Below are 21,276 nucleotides of genomic sequence, written 5' to 3'. Positions count from 1 at the left end.
CAGAGAAAACAAGATTTTACATGGTTCTGCAAAAAACATATGTCCACAGGATGAGATAAAGGAAATCCACCATAACAAGAGAGAAAGCAAACCAGTACATAGATTACAAAGCAACGTACTAAACCAACCCAAAACCCTGAGTAGAAACAAATTATTGTCTCATGCTCGATGGAGTTGTTTCACCTCTTCATACATCTCTCAACCCTAGAAAGTAGAAACCCATCCCTCTCAGATAAGCCAAATTAAAGGCCTAAATGGTGCCTTCCTAGGAACCCAAGAGAAGCCCTACACACCCATAAAACCCATTGGCCCCTAACCATACAGAGTTGCCCAGCTCATCTAAGAACCACCTACATTCATTAAGTAGGGCCAAGAGACCTTGACATCTCCCTAGTAAGGAGTCTCAAAGTCCAATTGAAGTCATGTCTATAAATAATTCTAAGGATTCTTGTAATTACATTTTCGCAGAAGATTATTGTCAAGCAAATGTGGGGCCAATGAGAGCGCATGTAAGGGCATCAATAGGGGTGGAGTTTTTTCATTCCAGGGGTGGGGGCATCATTTCACATAGTCCTATGTCTGGGCGCAAGGACCACATAAACTGGTAGGAATCTTTTCCTCTTAATGTAAAACGAAGCGTGCAGCTGATGATATTCTTTTGGGAAAGAGGAAAACCTTCTCCTTCATTTTATTCTTAGACAAAAGACACAATAGCTATAGAACACTTAATAGGCATCCATAAACCCAAAAGAAAAGAATAAAACCAAACAAATCAAAGAAGAAAAATGTAGAGCAAAAACAGCTGCAAAATGAATTAAAGAAACAACCTGACACTCAAGCAAAAATAAGAGAAACAATAGAAAATGATCCCTCACCACCCTAAAATCGAAAAGGGAAAAGGAACACTAACCGGTATTGTGCCTGGGTGTGTACCTGCTCCCAGACATAGCCCAGTGCAAAAACACTGGCACACCCCCTGGAAAGGCAGAAAGGTCCAAAGGTGCACCAGTCTTTTCACGCTGGGCTATGTCTGGGTGCAGACGCCCAGACATAGCACCAGTTAGCGTTCTTCCTCCCAATGAAAAAATGTCTAACCCCACTACTTTAGTTTTTTATATTTCCCTTCAATATGGAACATGCTTCGGTCTCTTTCACTGTTTTGAAGCCTTTCCTTCTCTCGAACATAACATTTTATTAGCGTTTAAAATTAAGTACCCATATGAAAATGAGCTCCAATCAATGTTAGAATCTCAAAACCCTCAATGTTAGAATCTCAAAACAATTAGTTAAATACCAAATTCCTTTTGACACTACAAGAAGTAATCAAATTCAAAGCCATAGCAATAATAATTTATGACCTCTAGTCAGAGAAAAATTTCTTGTTTTCCTTCTTACCCAACATTGGGATCCACTTTGTTGCAAATAAAAGGAAGTGAAATCATTTTAAAAAAGAAAAAGAAAAGTTTTGTAATCATGATTGTCTAATCTACCTAAAACTCTTATCATAATTGGTAAATATATTTTTCAATTTAAAATTTATTTTCTTTTTCAAATCAAAATAATTTGGACTGAGTTTTCCTTTAGCCATGGTCAATAGGATCTCTATTGACCAAGGCCTTCAATTGGTGTCTATAGGGGATTGTGCACCATAGGGAGGGTATGTTCGACTATTACTATTAAGAAAATAATGCCCGGAATGGCGATTTGCAGAAGAAAACGAAAAATAGAGAAGACACACAACACACAAAACCAGAGATTTACATGGTTCACCCCCAAGATGGGAAGCTACGTCCACGACCGAGCAATAGAACAGATTTCACTATCTTTTAGAAATGTTACAAAACCTCTCTTACAGCCCTCCCAGAGATAAGAACATTATATAGAGAAACCCTAACCCGAGAAAGTACAAAAATGCCCCTACACCCAAAAATGCCAAACCGGACAGGGTCGGACCAAAACATAACATATGTCTCAAAACATATCGATTCAAAGATCTCGACAAGCCCAACACAACACACAGCCTTTGGCAGTGATGTACGCCCTTTTTAGACCATCTGAGCTTGTTTCGAGGCCAAAACAGCCCTCCGAAGATCCCAACTGCATTTCTGGACCAAAATCAGGCTTCACCAATAACAATTACTACCTACGGTGATTTAGACCTTTTAATTGAGAAGTGGATATTATTGAAAGCCATGTAAGCAAGGTAGTATAGGACTATACATTTCAACCCAAAAACTCTAGATGTATAAACTATTGGGCGAAATACGTGGAGGTAATTAGAATCGTCCGACTTCTTGAAGTATATGTGTGAGGTTTGATTTCCTTCGGATGTGATTTAGACCTTTTAATTGAGAAGTGGATATTATTGAAAACCGAATCTAGGCAGCCCAATCAAAACAAAAGTGTTATGTCGATGGGAGGCGAAAGGAATGAAGTTCGTCGTGGGCAATCAGGTATTTCATTGGGTATCACCAAACAAAAGCGGTGAGTCCGAGAATCATTGACCAGTGGCGTACAGATTTGCACTATCCCATCATTGGCAGAAGTCTATGACATATCCCATGTGTCGACGTTGAGGAAGTAACTCCCAGACTCGACACATGTCTCGACTCACAACCGTATTATCTCATTGTAAAGGGTACTGTGGAGTAATCACCCCAATCATGGAGTGTCTGGAAAACGAGAAAATGAAAAGCGGTCGAAGTATCCTCACCTATACGGATCCCCGAACACGTCAAATTTCGAGGACAAAAATTTTGTAAGGTGGGAGGTATGTTACACCCATGCCCAAAAATCCGAGCTCATTCGAACTTTGGTCGTAGGCCCTAAACCGAAAGTCACAGTTGTCGGTGCCTTGTGGTGTATTGATCAAGTGATCGAATGTAAAGAAGGTACTCCAAGGGTGAGGGCTTGAACTCCAGTGAAGAGACGAGTACCCCCTCCAAGTAGTTGCTCCATACACTCCCTGATGTACAACCAATAGTAAGTTTCATTTTCCTCCAGCCGTGCTTTGTAACCCAAATCTAGTAAGGTTGCAGGACCGTTGCCTCATTTAATAATATTTTATTTCTATGGGACCTGCGTACCCGCTATATTTCGGTTGTCATTATATCATTTTGATCAAGATACCACCTACATTCCGATATGATCACCCGAGTCATGTCCGTGGACCCCACATGAGCCTATCGGCCATTTAATCCATTTTAATTCTAAGAAGGACAAATAAACAAGCCTTAGAGGACTAAACTCATAAAAATGAGTTTGATTCTCATATGGCCAGCCAAACAAGCCTCAATGGCCTAAACATATAAATAAGACCTCTCTCAATTCTTAAATTCATTCTCTCATTTAACTCTTAGAACCGATTCTACTCTTGGAGAAGTGAAAGAGAAGAGAAGGAAAGATAGGAGGAAACCTTGCTAGATTGTTGCTGCCTAGCTAACTCTCTCAAGCCCAACTTAGGTAAGGACTCTAAGAACTCAATTTTCTTCTTGAATTCCTTGATTAATGGTATAATTCAACCCCTTGGGTACTCCAAATCATGCATGCATGGTCTTATGAGCCAAGCATGAGATGAATCTAACCCATGTGGTCTCGATCAACATATTTGATCATTGCTGGTCGAGAGCTTATTGGCCATATTCTTGGGACTAACACCATGCCAGTGGACCCTAGTTCTCTACCAGACAAGTAGATGTCTCATGATGCTATGGTCATGTGCAATTTGCTCCACTTCATGCAACCGGACCTCTCCAACAACTATTTGCTTCTTGAAACAGCCCATCAAATCTGGAGTGCTGCCAATGAGACTTATGGCCAGATCGGGAATGATGCTCAGTTGTATGAGATTCGCAAGAAGAAGAGTTGAGAAAGCCACTGGAGAAGCTAATGAAAGGGACAACCATAAACAATGCTAGCCTAACTCCAAACATACTGCAACTTCTCTTTACAAAAGATGGCATGCCACTCATTAAGTCAATTCAACAAGAGACAGGTACATATATCCTTTATGATAGGCAGAACATGAACATTAAAGTCTTTGATTTGTTGGAGAAAGTTGTTGTTGCTGAGAAGAGACTGGTTCAATCCCTTTTGAGTCTCCATGAAGATAAGCAACTAGAAATTCACCTACATGGTGCAGAGCTGCCACCCAACCTGATGAAAGCGGTGGTTAAGAAGTTTGGGCCAGACCTACAGGGGCTCAAGGAGAAAGTACCTAGGGCTGAGTTTATGCTTAATATTCGTTGTCATGTCATATTGGTACGGGCTAACAAGGAGTCGAAGCAAACAGTAGAGCAGATTGTTTATGAATTTTTGAAGTCTCTAAGTGGTAGTTCACCGACTGAGCAGCCAAAAGGTGAAGATACCTGCCCCATTTGCTTGTGTGAGGTGGAGGACTGTTACCAGCTTTAGGGTTGTGCACACTTGTTTTGCCGGCCATGCTTGGTAGAGCAATGTGAGTCTACAATTAAAAGCCATGATGGGTTTCCTCTGTGTTGCACCCACGAGGGGTGTGAAACACTCATTTTGTTTGCGGACTTGAAGGATTTGTTGTCAATTGAGAAGTTAGAGGATCTATTCAGGGCTTCTTTAGGGGCATATGTGGCAGCTAGTGGTGGTACCTATAGATTTTGCCCGTCCCCCGACTGTCCTTCAATTTATCGAGTGGCAGATCCTGGGACGACTGGCGAGCCATTTGCTTGGGGGTCCTGTTACATGGAGACATGCACTAGTTGTCACTTGGAGTACCATCCATTCGTGTCATGTGAGATGTATAACCTAGCCAATCGGCACGGTTAATAATTGCACCTCAGTCATCTAAGCCGAACATTCATTGTTATGCCTATAGTCATAGTCAGTTGGGGCATAAAGTCAAGGTTTGCCCATATCATAGGCCCAAGTACGTGTCGTATCTACATGTCATATAACTCGAGCAGCCACCGCAAGACAGTAGGTCCCAAGGCGGTGTTTCACCATGATTATAGAGGAGGCAGAATCACTTACGAGCGCAATGATAGGTACCTTATATAACTTCCTAATGCCTGGCATGCATTGTTTTCCTCACATTGCTAGCATGAATTTAAGATAAAATTCATTGTGTCAGGTACATTATGTCCATATCTACCACATGCACACGCATTGTTGATTAGAAGATTGCACTCAATTTAGTCGTTGATCGTCGTTAGTAGGAATTCCATAGTGCATAGTCTAACTGTCGGTGAGAGACTCACCGAAGGACTTAGTTCGTAATCTAGCGATTAGAGGGGGGTTGTTCTTTTTTCTTCTTTTCGTGGCCTCAATGTTTGGCCCAGGTTTCCATGGGAGCCACATGGAGATTCTGAGTATTGGTCCTGAGTACACTAGATGGATGAATGTGTTACTTGTGGGTTGAATTGATGGTCGAACATACCCATCAATTCAAATCGATGGTTGAGGGTCCGATCTGATTCAACTGTTGCACTATTGCAACCAGTTGGTCGCGGGTTCAAAACTTGGAAACAGCCTCTCCTACGAAGGGGTAAGGATGCATACATTTGCCCCTCCAAGACACTGCAGTAGCGTGTGAGCTTCATGCACTGGGATGCTCTGTAATGTATCTTCAAATCCCCAAGGCAAAATAACACAAGAACATGGACAAAATCAATACTCCATGAATAGACCATCATATGTAAAAATCAGTTCATTCCTGTGAACTAGATGTTTCAGATCAATTAGTCTGCCAAAATAAAAACTCGGAACAGAATTTAGAAACCAACAGTAATTCCTATCTACAAGGTAGATCAAGTCTAACCTTAATCACTGGAAGGCTAGGGTAGATACTTGTAAACTTCAAAATATCTCCTCATTTTAGTGGCCAGATGAAGAAATAGTATTACCTTATTGTCGCAGTCCAGCAGTGCCAGAAACAGGAGCTGCAGGGTATTACCAACATGAGGAGTCCAATCGATCTCCCCCTTTGTAATCAATACTCATCTTCAATAGCACAATTAGGCAACAACTAATCTCTGATTAAAGGTCTTGAACAACTTCAATCCTTGCTGGAATTGCAGGAAATGTGAAAGAAGAAGAAAGGATATGACCAAGGCCTCTCACCTATGGCCTACCTCAGTCTTTCACTAACATTAATGGCATCACAGCACTGTTGTACGGAATCTCACCGTCCATACTATCTCTCATAGCAAAGGCAAACAAAAGCCAATCTTTTATTAACTTCAAAATCGTGGGGGGGGTGTACTCAGCCACGCTTTTATTGATAATAACCAATACCCCCCCTTGCGTGGAGAGGGATATCTCTCTACAAAATAGTAACTAAATAAAATAGAAACTAGTCCTAGTACAAAATCTAACTTCTAGATTACTAGATACAACTCAAAATATAAACATTCTCGCTAAATTAGGAACTACTAACATAAAGAGAATCTAAAAAACCATAGAGACCATAAAAACCCCCTATGCATGGACTGTTTAACATGTAGTGTTGGGCCTAAATCTGGCTCACGAGAATGGACTAACAGCTGGGCCCAAAGACTTGGGTTGGCTGGTTCTTTCTTCTATTCCACCTCCTTCAATATACATTATTTGGATGTAGGCTACATGTACACAAAAATTATCAGCTATATGTATACATATTGTTGAACTATAGGTTCATGCCTCTTGTTTTGGGATGAAAAAAGTTGGATGATGGTTCATGGGATTTCTAATGTGTATGAACCTTGTAGTGTCTAATCAATCCCAAACGATGAAGGAGCCTAAAAAAGATTCATCATTTGTTCAGTAAGTACCTCTCATGAGCAAAGTCATGGAAGCTTGAAGATTTATAGTGGAAAACTTCGTCAAGCCTCACCTTCTTTTATACAGCCTTTAGCGCACTGGAAAGTGGAGACCTCGGTGATTAAACAATGGATGTTGCTGTCTTTCTTCTAGTTTTATTTTGTCACAAGTGGGGATGTGCTTGTCAAACTCAAGAGATATTTGTATAATTTGGGATCGGGATGTTTATCATACTGTTGTGCCATTAGGGGGAGACCCTATGATGTGACATTTTTACTCTATTTTTGTTGCGACTTGTTTAGTAAACTCTGATTTTATTTATGTTTTTATGAAAGACTTATGCCTTTGAAATGAGATCTTGGCGATATGGTAGTTCCCATGTGGGGGGATATTTCTTGACCTTACAGTCAGCGTCCGTGAGGGCTGCACTTTTCATTATCCCGGGATTAGGCTGTTACAGATGGTATCAGAGAGGTTTGACCTAGGATAATGGAAGAACATAGTACCTGATGGCATAGGACAGGAACAATATTGATGAGTGCAAGTAGATAGACTTTTCGTTGGATTAGTTGTTTTAACTCGTCATGCACTCGAGTTTGTCCTACAACTTGAAAAGCATGATATTGTGGATGCATTATAAATTGAACGATATGGCAATTGATGCATTGGAATTCCTTGAATAATTTCATGTTATTGACTGCCAATGTTAGGTGATGGCGCCCAATACACGAAGTGGCCTAAGAGGGACCGAGCAGGAGCAGGAACGAGATGAAGTTTTGAATCCTATGCACCAGGCGGAGTATATACCACATGGGCACATGGAGGCAACTGCTGCACCCGCACCCATCGTGGCTGGTGCATCTACTTCACAACCAATCTCGGGGACTGACCAAGTACCACCAATTCTAGTCGGGCCAAATGGGGAACTGGGATACCCTATTGGACAACAAGGGTATCGCTATATGGGAAACAACTTCCATGGTGGCTATAATGGGGGATAAGCAAAGGTCTTGGCAGACTTTAGGAAGCTGCATCTGTCATCATTCAATGGAACTTCTACAGATCCTTTCGTCACCGAGTCGTGGGTGATGGAAATGGAGAAGATTTTTGAAGCTTTGGGAAGCACATATGACCAGAAGGACATGTGTGTAGCATTTATGCTTCAAGGCGAAGCGTATCATTGGTGGGGGACCACGAAAAGAGTATTGGCAGGGACGCCGATCACCTGGGAACGATTTGTGGAGGTAATTAGAATTTAAATCTAAAATTGACATGTCATAGTTTAAAACTAATTTTGGTTCATAGGGGATTGTGCACCGTAGGGAGGGTAGAATTGGATTTTAAATCTAAAATTGACATGTCATAGTTTAAAACTAATTTTGGTTCATTAGGGTCCAATCCAATTCAAAACCGGTCCAACCCGTATTGAGATCCAACACCCATAAGCCCACATGTCCATCTCAATAACCCATATCCGAATTGGGTCATACCTAATTCGGGTTTGTGTTACCGAATCCCAACCCGAATTGAATCCAAGAAATAAGGGGCAGATTTTTATGGCTATTGATGGGAGCAGGGTGATCCTTCACTGAATGGTGAAGGAAAGTGAAATCCAGTAACCAAATTTTGTATGTTTTGGAATTAATTACACCAAGAATTTTTACTTTAGTATTGTTTTGATTTCACTTTCCTTCCTTTTCTTTTCCTATCAATCAAATGAAGCATGGGTGAAAAATATGGTGGGGTTTCACGTAGAGATGTAAATGGATATTCATAAATCCGTATTCGATCCGCGTTCGTATCCGTTTAGGAGAATCCGAATCCGTCCGAAACTAATCGGATACGAATATGATAATCCCCCTATCTGATCGATTATTATCCGATTTGTTTAGCAGTTCGACGGTAATAAAATATCTGAAATATAACTCTATGTTTGTCTATCCTTTTAAGTTATCTTATTGGATTTTGTTATCTTATTTTTATAAATTTATAAGTTAAGATAATGTGATTCTTTTTCTATGAGGATTATATATATTGCTTTATGCAATGTGATACAGGAAATTACATATCTATTAAAAAATCAAAAATAAAAAACATAAGAGAATAAAAGACTAAGAAGAGTAGAAGAAATGGTAGTTACTGAACTATCAAGTCTCAACCCTAACCCTCATCATAAAAACGGTAAATATGTCAATGGATAATCGAAAAATCGTATTTGATCCGTATTCATATCCATTTAGGAGATCTTGTATTCAAAAAATCACTATCCAGAAATTATCCGAATCCGTTCGAATATAATCGGATACGAATATGATAATGCCACTATCCGACCGAATTCGATCCTTTTACATCCCTAGTTTCACGTGAAAAAGGAAAAAAATAGTCTTACATCAAATATGAATGAGTATCATGGAGGGTTTCTAAGTACTTGGGCACCCTCTCCTTAATGGCTTGCTTTTAAGGAGAGTTCTACCCAAGTTCCCTAACAAAATAGACCTCGAGAATGAGAATCAACAAAAGACTCATGGCCATAGGATTTGGTTCATTGTTACCTTCTAATAACAATCTCAAAATTTTGATTTATTGAAGAAAGAGCTACCTAACTATCCGTTCCCGTATTATTACCGTATTCAATGAGACAGCTTAATTCCCACGCCCAGACCCATTTGGAGGTGGAAATGACCGCCCCACCTCCATAAATGGTGAAATTTCCGCTCTCAATGGCTGCCATGTGTGTGTGGCCCCTGCGTTCTTATACAGAGAACAGTTGTCGTGTGAACCGATTAATTGCGTACGAAATTAAGCTATCTCATAGAATACAATAAGAGTCGAGAACTTGAATTATGCGATCGGGTACGACAATTAATACGTGAACTAACTATGGGCATGGCCCTATAGAATTTTTATCACCTGCGGTTCCCCTGCCTGGTACGGTTCCCTAGTGCCTCTAATAAAAGGGGTAGATCCCACCCAAGCAGTGTGTTCGATTATGAGGTGAAATTGTCATTTCAGCCCCCCCCCCTATGAGAGGAACCGCACAACCGTACCAGTTAGCGAACCTCAGGGGATAAAGGTCGTCGCCCTACATCCCATGCAGGTAACTTTCCCCCATCCTTATTATAAGAAAAGTATTTAAACTCCAAATTGTAATTAGGTACCCATCCGTTTACATGTTCAATACCTTGACTATACATAGAAATATGTTGGACGAATCAAAGATTATTAACTGTTGGGAGGATGGCTGACCAAAGATCAGTCTTATGTTGACCATCGCATCGCATGCTTGAATTTTCTAAGTTACAATTGGTAGTATCTTTTAAAGTTACACGGCAAGAACTTGAATTTTCATAGCTTCCAATTTTCCTGGCCAAGGGTGCAAGAAATTAAAGACACTTGAAATTTGAAATTAACTGCAACTTTGGAATCAGAATTTTTTGTTTGGGTGAATAATTGGAATCAGAAATTTAATTCTGATGCATTGGTTTAGATAAGAAGAAAGTCAAAGAAGCTCAGGAGTGCCATTGCTATTAGTAAGAGAGCATACAATTAAAACCAGAACAGTACCAAATTTTCCATAGCATCCTCCATTGCCTTTGTATAGAAATACTTGTTTGATCAGAGGGTCATCTTGGTATCTTTCACAACTAGTACTAGCCTTTCATCGATAGTGGTAGCATCTACAATCTCCAACCTCGCTCCTCTCGACCTATCGCATAATGATCTTTATGGCAAACTGCTTCTTCACTAGCTAATTTTGCTTGATTAGCTGACCTTGACATTTCTAATGATAATATAAGTGAAACTTCATGAGCCTCTATTATCCAGCTGGACCAACATCTCTTCCTTTGAGCTTTGATTACAATCTGCTCAAGGGGGAAATCCCTCCTGCTATAGGTACAATCTCTCCCTTTGACAATAGTATCAATGACTCAATACTCTAAAGAAATTGGAAACCTGAAAATCTCAATCGGTTGTGCCTAGCACTAAATAGGCTCTCTAGTTCATTACCTGCAGGAATAAGGAATATGAAAACTCTGAATGTGTAAATCTACAAAATGTTCACCAGTCCAATACCTTCAGAAATGGAGAACATGGAAAGTTCTGTTGGAACTGAGTTACAACATGCTCACTGGTTTAATACTTGAGAGGCGTAGGGAACATGAAAACCCGAACCAGCTGGACCCAAGTAACAACATGCTCACTGGTCCAATACCTGCAGGAGTATCCAAATGAAAAATCTGAAACCAATTGAAATTAAACAATAACATGCTAATGACTGGCTCAATCCCTATGGGACTTGAAGATATGAAACAGTTGGCACAACTTAAAATCTCAGGCTCAACAAGCTAAGGGGTTCAATTTCTATTGAATGGATATGGATTTGTCCTACAATGATTTGGAGAGTCCTGTTCCATATAAGATGGTCTCGGAAGCTCCAACAGAGTTGCTCAGTAATAACATAATTTTATGAAGTAACAATAGCAATTATCAGGGTATCCCACCATGTAAAATTAACTCAAGATCTCCATCTCTGCATCATACCTCTTGAAACCGTATCCGTTGCTCTCCATTTATTAACTGTACTATATGACATGATTACATTGCTTGTCTTGTTTATTTATTTAGTTATACTAGGGTTTGCATATTTTTTTGCTTTTAGTTGTTTGAGAGAAGGTATATCTGCTTATTACAAAACACTGTTTAGCATCCCAAATTTTTCAAGGTACCAACTCAAATCTAAGCTAAGGTCCATCCCAAGTTATATTTTACTAAGGCGATTAAGAAGCCTCAAAATACAGTTTGTGAATAATCGCCATTCAAATGAAAGTGCATACTTCTAGCTGTAATCAGCTCCATTTGGTCCTTTGGAATTTGGGACAATAATCAAGCCAACCACAATGGAAAAACAACCAAAGATCATTTCTGGACAATTGATACGACCAACTCCTAGTCTTTTTGTGCATAATATAGTTTGAGATTGTTCAATGGCTTTAAATATTCTCCCCCTACATTACACCACTGGACCAACATGGTGGGTCTGATTTCACTTTTGCTACCTTCAAAAACCAGACTTAAATTGGCACAAAATTAAATGACCAAGTCCTCTGAAAAAGGGGGAAAAAAAGGTAGGTACATGTACATCTGACCTGCTCAGCTGATTTCCAAGAATTAAAAGAAACCACAGAATAACCTGAATATTTTTTATAGGTGTTTTCAACTGTTCAAAAGTATCTAGAACCTAATGTACATTAATTCTTTCCTTTTTATTAGGGCAAAGATGAGGCAGCTAAATGATAATTCTCACTCATATCTTCCAAAGACAGGTGAACAGCAAGGACTTGAGGTTAGAAAATGGTAAATAGACAGTAAATGATAATTGTGCTGTAAATGTGGACTAAAGGAGACCTTTCCTCGGCATTTTGCATGGATATAACAATGAGAATTGAGAATTGGGAGGAGGTAAAGGTTACAAACTTGTTTGCTAGGACAAAAACAACCTAACCCAATTCCTTCTCATATAGTAAATAAGAATAGAACTAAGGAAAAGAAAATAGAGCTTTTGATGGAAAGATTCAGACGGCGCTGCGATCAATTGGAATGGATTTCGATCAACAATTTCTTCAGCACAAAAAGACAGAAAGGAGCTCACGGTGGAACATGGATCGCAATACGGAGACTCACCAGAGATTAGGACAAGATCGCAAGGATGCTAAAAGGCAGAAGGCATTCAGAGAATGAACAGTGTCTCTAGCTGAGCACATCCAAATAGGCCTCTAGACTGGCATCCCTTGTGATGCTTTCACCTACTATAACAGCTCAGTTGGTGTTTTGTGGGAAAATTGTCTACATCATCTTGCACCTGTGCCAAAAGCATAATTAACAGATCACTTTTGGTTAAGATTTAAACACCTGGGAAAATATCCATAACATTGTAGGCAAAATAATTGAGTTTGACTTATCCATAACATTGTAGGCAAAATAATTGAGTTTGACTTCGGAATTTGATAGATGGTTAAGAGATGTGGTGCCTCCAACAGTCACAATATCCACATCAATCTTCCACTGATTTGATAGCTGAAAATACAGCAGGAGTTGAATCTACTTGGTAACAAGGTCACAGGCAATGTGGTTGAGATGGTCAAAGGGTGTTCTGTCCAGCAGTAGGATTTAGCAACTCAACTGTCTACATGCTGGAAATGGAATGCTCCCATCTAGAGAAGGTTCCCTTCATATATTTTATCTATTGGGGGAGGAGGGTGCACATGTGCTTTCATGGATGTTTTAGTAATGATCTTTACATAACGTATCTATATAAAAAAAAAATGTTACCAAACGTACCATTGATAATGAGTGGTTCAAGATAATATTCTGTATTAGAATCTGTGTTGTAATTAACTCACCTGATAATATATGGATGGAGCTCCCATAAATTGTTTTCAATATCAATTGTTTCATCTACTATATCGGTTTGAATATGTGAAATCCTCTTGTGGGTGGACTCTAATTTTGCGTAGATAAAACATATTGTTGATCTAGATCTGTTTTAAATGGTATTCCCTTGCAAGCATGGCTTTGGGCCTTTGGTCCTTCAGCAAATCTTTGTACAAATATTCATTAAGGTAGCAATCCTCATTGTATTGTTGTCCCTTTGTCTGATAATCTGTTTCCACATTCTATGTGAGAGAACGGAAGCTACCTTATTTTGAACCGAGTTTCATGAACATGATGATTCCAAGTAATGCAGAAATCATGTATTTGAGAGTTTTCTGGCTTTATCATTCTACTGATCTTGGTTGGTTTCTTCCTCACATTTGGCAAATCAAAGTATATATGTGGATATTGTGAGATGAATTGATAACCGCTAGGAAGAGATACATTACATGAATAACATTTCAGTCGTGAAATGAAATCATTCCGTTTTTTCCACTATTATCTGGACTTAATGATTTCTGAGATTTTCATGTGAGGCCATTAGAATGTGTTTTGGTTCTAGGAACTACAGAAGAAAATTCCTATAAAATATGTTTCAACATCTCATCAATTAAAGGCAATCACACATTTGATAATGCAGTTCATGTTTGCGAACTAGAAAATACAGGGAAAAAAAAAAGATAATGCAGATGCAGTCATTTATTTACAGTTCGTGTTATCTGATCACTATAATAATCTTGGTATTATGTGTATCTATAAATTTTTCAAACATTTGATGAACATGCTGAAAGGTTTGGCTATTTTTACAATGTTGGGCCACTGACCTGACACACCAATCCTCTTCTTTTATCCAGGCTTGGGACTGACAGCATAAAAACACTGGCAGAGTATTACAAGAAATTAATATTTTATTTCTTAATCTAAGAACTTTTTGTCATATGTTTGACAGCAACTTGTGTGTATTCAAACAGTTGTATCATCTAGCTCTTAAAGAATAGCTGATTCAAATTTTATCCCTTATTATCAACAGGTTGCCCTGTGAACTTTCAGAACCACAACTAAACGATAATTACGACCCACCCCCCAAGAAAAAAAAAAAAAAAAAAAAAAAAGCTCCTTTGTCAAGCCCTGAAGTGGTTACCATCCGTATCGTACTCTTGGCTTTTGGACAGTTTTTTTTTTTAACTGTGTTGCATTATTCCGTATCAAAAAATTCCTACTAGTAGAGATGTCAAAATCAGGCCCAGACCGACAAGGCCAAACGAACCTGACCAACTAAGCCCGAAATATAAACGAATTTTACTAAACAGTCTGGTTTCGTTTCCGGGTTGCCCAACTTTTTTGAGTAATAGCTTAATCTCGGTCCAACCCAATTAAAAGCCTACTAAGACCAATTAGGATGGTCAAGGACCAAAACCAACAGGATCAAGGACTGGTTAAAAATCCAATTAGGATGGTCAAGGACCAAAGCCTTCCGATCAAGGACCTGTTAAAAAAATCCACATCTCTCTCTCTCTCTCTCTCTCCAAAGCATTGTATATATGCTCGAATGCTTGAATATGCCTATACTTGTGTGTGCTTAAAGGTTACGCTTGTTTGTATGCATGTTGTTAAAGTGGTGGTTATTGTAACCACGATTGAGGGAGTCCCTCTATCATGGAGTCTCTGTTATCTCATCTCTTTCTTTTCCTAGTTGTGATAGGACTTTAGCAGTTGAGGCTTTGGTTTGTTTTTTCTTTCCTAGTCTGAATAGGAAAGTGGCTTGTACCTATATATCATATCAGAGAGGGGGAGGCAGCTATCGGTTGTTGATCTCTCTGGCAGTCTCCCATTGATGCAGATTCATCATCAAAATGGGCTTATTTCTTTTGGGATATATATATATATATTGAGTCTTTGATTCCAAGGGTTTCTATGTAATAAGCCACTTTAATGGGCCTAAACTAGGGGTACATAGGTTGCATACGGGATTAGTCCAACACTTAGTTATTTTTATGTTTTTTAATTGAACTAGTGGTAAGTCCTTTATTTTCAGTTATTACTTATTAGGGGTAGATAGGTCTTTTGACCTTTTTAAGTTTTTAAGTGTTTTAATTAGGTCCCTCCCCTCCACGATTTAAGTGAGGGAAGAGTTTAGTTTGTAATAGGTTTTGTCCTATAGCCTTTTAAAAATTGCCGAGTTTAAAAATTGTGTTTGCTGCCTTTGTTGCTGCTGCTGCTCCCTTGAAAGTGTTTGCCTGGTGGTTCTATCAAGGAAGAAGGGTAGGTGGATCTCCTACGACTCCTTATGCCGGGACGGCCGGGAGGATCTCCATTGAAGGTGGTTCCATCCTTCTCAATATTTAAGCTGCTGCCAGTGGATTCTACTACAGATTAGATATCAAGTTCTTCTCCTAATCCTCTAATCCCTCCCCCAATCGATCCCCTTTATTTTTGTTTGAATTCCATTAAACCCCAGATCTTGCTGCCCAGCCATATTTGATCATCAGAATTATTTCAAATTCAAACCACAGCCTCCATACTACATCCCCTCCACTCGATCCAACTTGCAGCCCCATTCTCCCACTCCAACCCTAATTTACATTGTCTTTGTAAAACCCAAAAAACCCTAAATTTCTGTCTAGACCTAACCAGCCATCAGAAGTCCTTCATACAACAGCCGAACCTCCTTCTCCTTGCCCTAAACACTCGACCAGAAATCCTACCTTAAACCCTAGTTTTGACTGTTTTTCCTAATTTCCAAAACCCAAAACCCTAATCCTAATTTCTGAAATTTGATAGTTTGTTCAAACCTGCCTATTAAAACCATATAAGATTTAGCTCCATTCTCATAAACCTAACCCTAATTCTGCCCTAAATTACCCAATTCTGTCCATTCGAACCAGCAGCCCCACTTGGCCTCTAGTAGGATCCTTCTCCTATCTAGAGCTAAATTACCCATTCTCTCCTACATTATCTTCTTCTTCTCTCTTTTGATTGCTGGTTTTAGTTCTGATATTTTTACATGGTATCAGAGCATTAGAAGTTGAAAATCAATCCAATCACACTGGTGGTTTGAGAGTTTTCAAAGGTTTTCTCGGTTTCTGGTTGCAACAGCCCTTGCTGCCGATCTTTCATTATCTGTCCTAGTTTATAATGGAATGAAGATAAACTAGGGCTCTTATATCTGCACTACTGGTTGATGTAGACCTAATTCTGGTTCATCGAAGAATATGAAGAACTACTCTATCGCAAGCCTGGATTCTTGAAGATTTTCAATCTTCGATTATTTTTCTGCAGTTACCTGCGTCCTCTAAGATTCAAAGGACTACTTACTAATGTTACAAGCTAAACTCAATAGAACTATTGAGCCAATTCTGGGCTCCTGATTCCCTGTGATTAAGGTTTTTCTTGTGGCTGGCGGCTACTCTGTTTTCTTGGCAGATCTTCTACCATCAAGATTTGCATTAGTTACTGTATCAGCCATCTAATTTTCTCTATCTTTTGGGAATTATTTCTTGAGGATACGAGGCTTCTTTGATTAAAAATTCAGGTCCATCAGATCTGGAATTTATCTACCACTGATTCAACCCTATATTTGGGTATCAAGGTGACTAAACTTGACTGTTCTCTACTGCCAGCTGCTGTCTACTATTACTGTTCTGTGCTGGAATCATTCTATTGCTCCTGAATTGAAGTTTTGCGGCTGTTAATGCTTCCTTTGATTCCTATTCTGCCTACCTGCATGATGGCTGATCCAAAGACTCCAACAAACAATGTTCATGCTCAAATCACCAACACCAAATTGAATGGTGCATCCAATTACATGTTATTGTCTCAGGCTGTTCTAATGTACAATCACGCTAAAAGTAAGATGAAATACTTCACTGATAACCCTCCTGTTGATCCTAAGGATTCTACTACACACACTGCTCATGAAGATTGGATGCGGGAGAATTCCATACTCAAGATATGGTTGGGTAATTGTATTGACCATACTATTGCTGCCAATGTAATGTTCCATACAACTGCAAAAGGTGTTTCGAATGACTAGAAGGAAATTTTTTTCCCGCACGTACGAGTTGTATGAGAAATTATTCAAGTGTAAGCAGGGTGACAGATCTTTGAATGAATATTTCAGCAGTTACAAGGGCCTGATTGAAGAACTCCAGGTACACCAACCTCTTACCACTGATCTAGAACAGTTAAAACAACAACGTGCTGAATTTCATGTTGCCAAGTTTCTTGCTGGTCTTTACCCTGATTATCGGTCTATTAAAAACCAACTTCTAGCATGTGAGAAACTACCCTCTCTAAATGAAAATTTCTCTAGTCTTCAATGTAAACCACCTACAAAATTGCCTTTACTCTGGTAAAGTATATGGACGAGGTAGTGGCCTAGGAGGCCGTGGAAGTGGAACTGGTGGTCTTTGAACCAGTGGACAAACCTTTGATAAAAAGTCCAAGGTACACCAACCTCTTACCACTGATCTAGAGCAGTTAAAACAACAACGTGCTGAATTTCATTGCAACACGTGCTGAATTCAGGACTTCTTCTCACAGTTAAAACAACAACGTGCTGAATTCAGAGCTTCTTCTCACATGACTGGTAAGGCTAATCTATTCTCTTCCATTACTAAACTTCACCAATCATCTCCTGTTATTCTTGCTGATAGCTCCTCTACACGGGTGATAGGTCATGGTGTTGTTTCTCCAACCTCTTCCATGACACTGTCATATGTTCTCCATGTTCCTCGTTTACCATAAGTCTCGTCTCTATAAACTATTTTGTTACCTTTTATCCTTCATACTATGTTTTTTAGGACCATCATACAAAGAGGACGATTGGTGGCGAGGTTGAACAGGCGGTCTTTACTATCTGGACGGCACGGGACCTTCTACGACAACTACTACATTTACTGGTGGTTCACCTCCTCTTCAGTGGCATCATCGCCTAGGCCATCTATCCTTTTCCAAGCTTCAGCTTATGGTTCTCAGTTGCAAATCCATTACCCATCTCGAGTGTGACGCCTATGAATTGGGAAAACATCACCGTTCGTCTTTTCCCTCTAGAAGTGTGTCTAGGAGTCCGTCTTTGTTTCATTTAGTTCATTCAGATATTTAAGGACCATATTTAGAACTTGAAGATGGATTGACTCTAGCAAGAGAGAAGAGATTTACAGCAAACAAGAAGGACAAGGAGAGACGAGAAGAGAGGAAGAAGACGAAGAAAGGTTGAGAGAATAGGTTATGTGTGTTGAGTGATTCTCAACACACATATTAGCTTCATTAATTAGCTCTTATGAATTACACAGACCTCCCTAGGAAGGTAAAGGGTAATAAGAAAAGAAAGGAAAAAATACAACTTAATCATGTCTTATAATAAGACAATGATAGAACTACCTTTAAACAAAATATTCTAACAACTCTAACACTCCCCCTCAAGCTGGAGAATAAATGTCGTACATTCCCAGCTTGCACAATAAGGTACTAAATAGACCAGGAATGAGACCCTTGGTGAAGATATCTGCTACTTGATCACCTATCTTCACAAAAGGAGTACAAATACAACCAAAATCCAGCTTCTCTTTAATGAAGTATCGATCAACCTCGATATGTTTGGTTCGATCATGTTGAACCGGATTATGGGCGATACTTATAACAGCTTTGTTGTCACAATAAAGTCTCATTGGTCCTTCAGTGTCAAAACTCAAGTCTTGAAGTAGTCTCTTTAGCCATATGAGTTCACACACTCCATGAGTCATGGCTCTAAACTCTGCCTCCACACTGGATCTAGCTACAACTAGTTGCTTCTTGCTCCTCCAGGTAACTAGATTACCACCCATAAAAGTGTAGTACCCAGAAGTAGATCTCCTGTTAGAGACTAAACCAGCCCAATCAGCATCTGTGTAGCCTTCGATCTGCAAATGGTCATGCCTGGCAAATAGAAGACCCTTTCCTGGGCAGGATTTGAAGTACCTAATGATGTAATACACCGCATCCAGATGTCCACTCCTAGGAGCATGCACGAACTGACTCACCACTCTAACTGCATAAGTGATGTCAGGTCAAGTCAAGGAGAGAGAGATTAGTTTACCAACTAATCTTTGATACCATATTTGTCATGGCGTCGCCATATCGTCGCCATCGCACCGCCATGGCGTCCTAGCACTGGAGGTCTATGCATATCGATCTACGCCATGGCGTCCTGTCTCTCTTTCCCTCTTCGATTTCTTCTCCCTGCCTCTCTTTCCCTCTTCAATTTCTTCCTCTTTAATTTTTTGTTTCTTCCCCAACCTTAGACCCACTCCCTGCTTCCCAAAATCTCCTATTTTAGCCTTGGTTTAGTAACCTGCAACTAAGACATCCGCCAGATCTGATTTCAGATCTCGTCATTCGGGTGCCAGTAGAATTTTGGGGCTATTTCTCGTTGGGATCGGCAGACCTTGGTGCTGCAATTTTGTTCCAAAAATTGCAAGGAGAATCGTCTTCATAAGGAGTTTCCTCTACTGGAACTACTCCAGTTCACCGCCTCTCTGCCTCTCTTTCTATCGTGTTATTGCAAGGTTGAAGAAGACATTAAGTCTTTAAAATTGCAAGTAAGGACAACTTATATTATTTATATAAAACCCCTTATATTCTCTATTGCTATTCCGTTTAACCCATTCAGTTTTCTCTTTAACTCCATTAAATTACAGTTCTGCCACTCCTTTACAACTTCAGATTAATTACAATTCTGCCATTGCTCTTATAAATCTTGATTGATCTACTAGTTTGCCATTCAACTTTGCCATTCAACTTTGGATTTAATTACAATTCTGCCATTGCTCTTATAAATCTTGATTTATCTATTAGTTTGCCATTCAACTTTGCCATTCAACTTTGGATTTAATTACAATTCTACCATGGTCGACATGATCGCCATGGTGGCGGGCGACGTGTCGATATATCGATCAGACACCCCTCCACCGACTTGGATCGCCATGACGCCGTGACAACTATGTTTGATACTTGTCTGCGTCTATAAGAGGAGAGCCACATTCATCACCAAGCTTATGATTTGGATCAATTGGAGAGGTTGTTGGTTTACACCCCAACATTCCTGTCTCTTTCAAAAGGTCCAAGACAAATTTCCCCTGGCAGATATTGATTCTTTTCCTTGATCTAGATACTTCAATACCCAAGAAGTATTTCAAGAGTCCAAGGTCTTGGATCTCAAACTGTTTAGCCAGATAAGACTTCAATCTGTTTATCTCAGCAAAATCATTTTCAGTTACTATAATGTCATCAACATAGACAATGAAAATTGTGATTGTACCATTTCCTCTCCCGATAAACAAGGTGTGGGCAGTTTGACTCTGGTCATACCCATTCTTCAAGATGGCTTGTCTAAATCTCTCAAACCAGGCTTGGGAGACTACTTGAGATCATAGAGAGCTTTCTTCAAGAGACACTTTCCCTTCAGCTGAGGGACACTTAAAACCAGGTAGGGGCTGCATGTACACTTCTTCTACTAAATCACCATGAAAAAACACATTCTTCACATCTAATTGGTACATTGGCCAATCTTTATTAGCTGCCACTGAAAGAAGAACCTTGATTGAGTTATGCTTGGCTATAGGGGCAAAAGTCTCTTGGTATGCTATACACTTGACTGTACCCTTCTGCAACCAGCCAAGCTTTATATCTTTCCACTGTACCATCCAATTTATACTTAATGGTACAAACCCATCTGCACCCAACTGGAATTCTCCACTTGGGAAGATCAACCAGTGTCCAAGTACTATTCTTCTCCAGAGCCACCAATTCCTCAAACATTGCTTGCATCCCTTTTGGATCGGATGAGGTCTCTGTGACATTTTTGGGAATGCAAGAAGACTCAAGGGCAGTGGAGAAGGCAATACTTATACAAGATATGGAGTCATAGGAGACAAACTGGGCTATAAGATTAGTACAGGCTCTTTTCCCCTTTCTCATAGCAATGGGAAGGTCTAACTCAGGAGAAGAAGTGTTACCTGACTGGGGAGGATGAGACTGAGGATGTGGATCCAAAGAAGGTTTTTGTCAGGGCTGCTTTCTTTTTCCCTTCAAGTA

At 39.7% G+C, this 21,276-nt stretch overlaps 1 protein-coding gene across 2 annotated transcripts in view; it reads right to left on the bottom strand.

Annotated features, from left to right (window-relative positions):
• Positions 1-1,088: 1,088 nt before the first annotated feature.
• LOC122638287 (zinc finger CCCH domain-containing protein 1-like) overlaps positions 1,089-21,276 on the bottom strand; it is a 63,066-nt gene continuing 42,878 nt past the window's right edge. The window contains exon 5 of one of the 2 annotated variants that reach the window (XM_043831175.1): positions 1,089-1,174. The gene's annotated coding sequence lies outside the window, so the exon portion shown is untranslated. Of the gene's footprint in view, positions 1,175-10,825; positions 10,985-21,276 lie in introns of those variants that run through there. The other variant, XM_043831174.1, reaches the window with a different exon arrangement.

Source organism: Telopea speciosissima, chromosome 8, assembly GCF_018873765.1.
Source record: "Telopea speciosissima isolate NSW1024214 ecotype Mountain lineage chromosome 8, Tspe_v1, whole genome shotgun sequence".
NCBI lineage: Eukaryota > Viridiplantae > Streptophyta > Magnoliopsida > Proteales > Proteaceae > Telopea > Telopea speciosissima.
The sequence above is the reverse complement of the archived record's forward strand: the minus strand, read 5'-3'. Positions and strand labels throughout refer to the sequence as shown.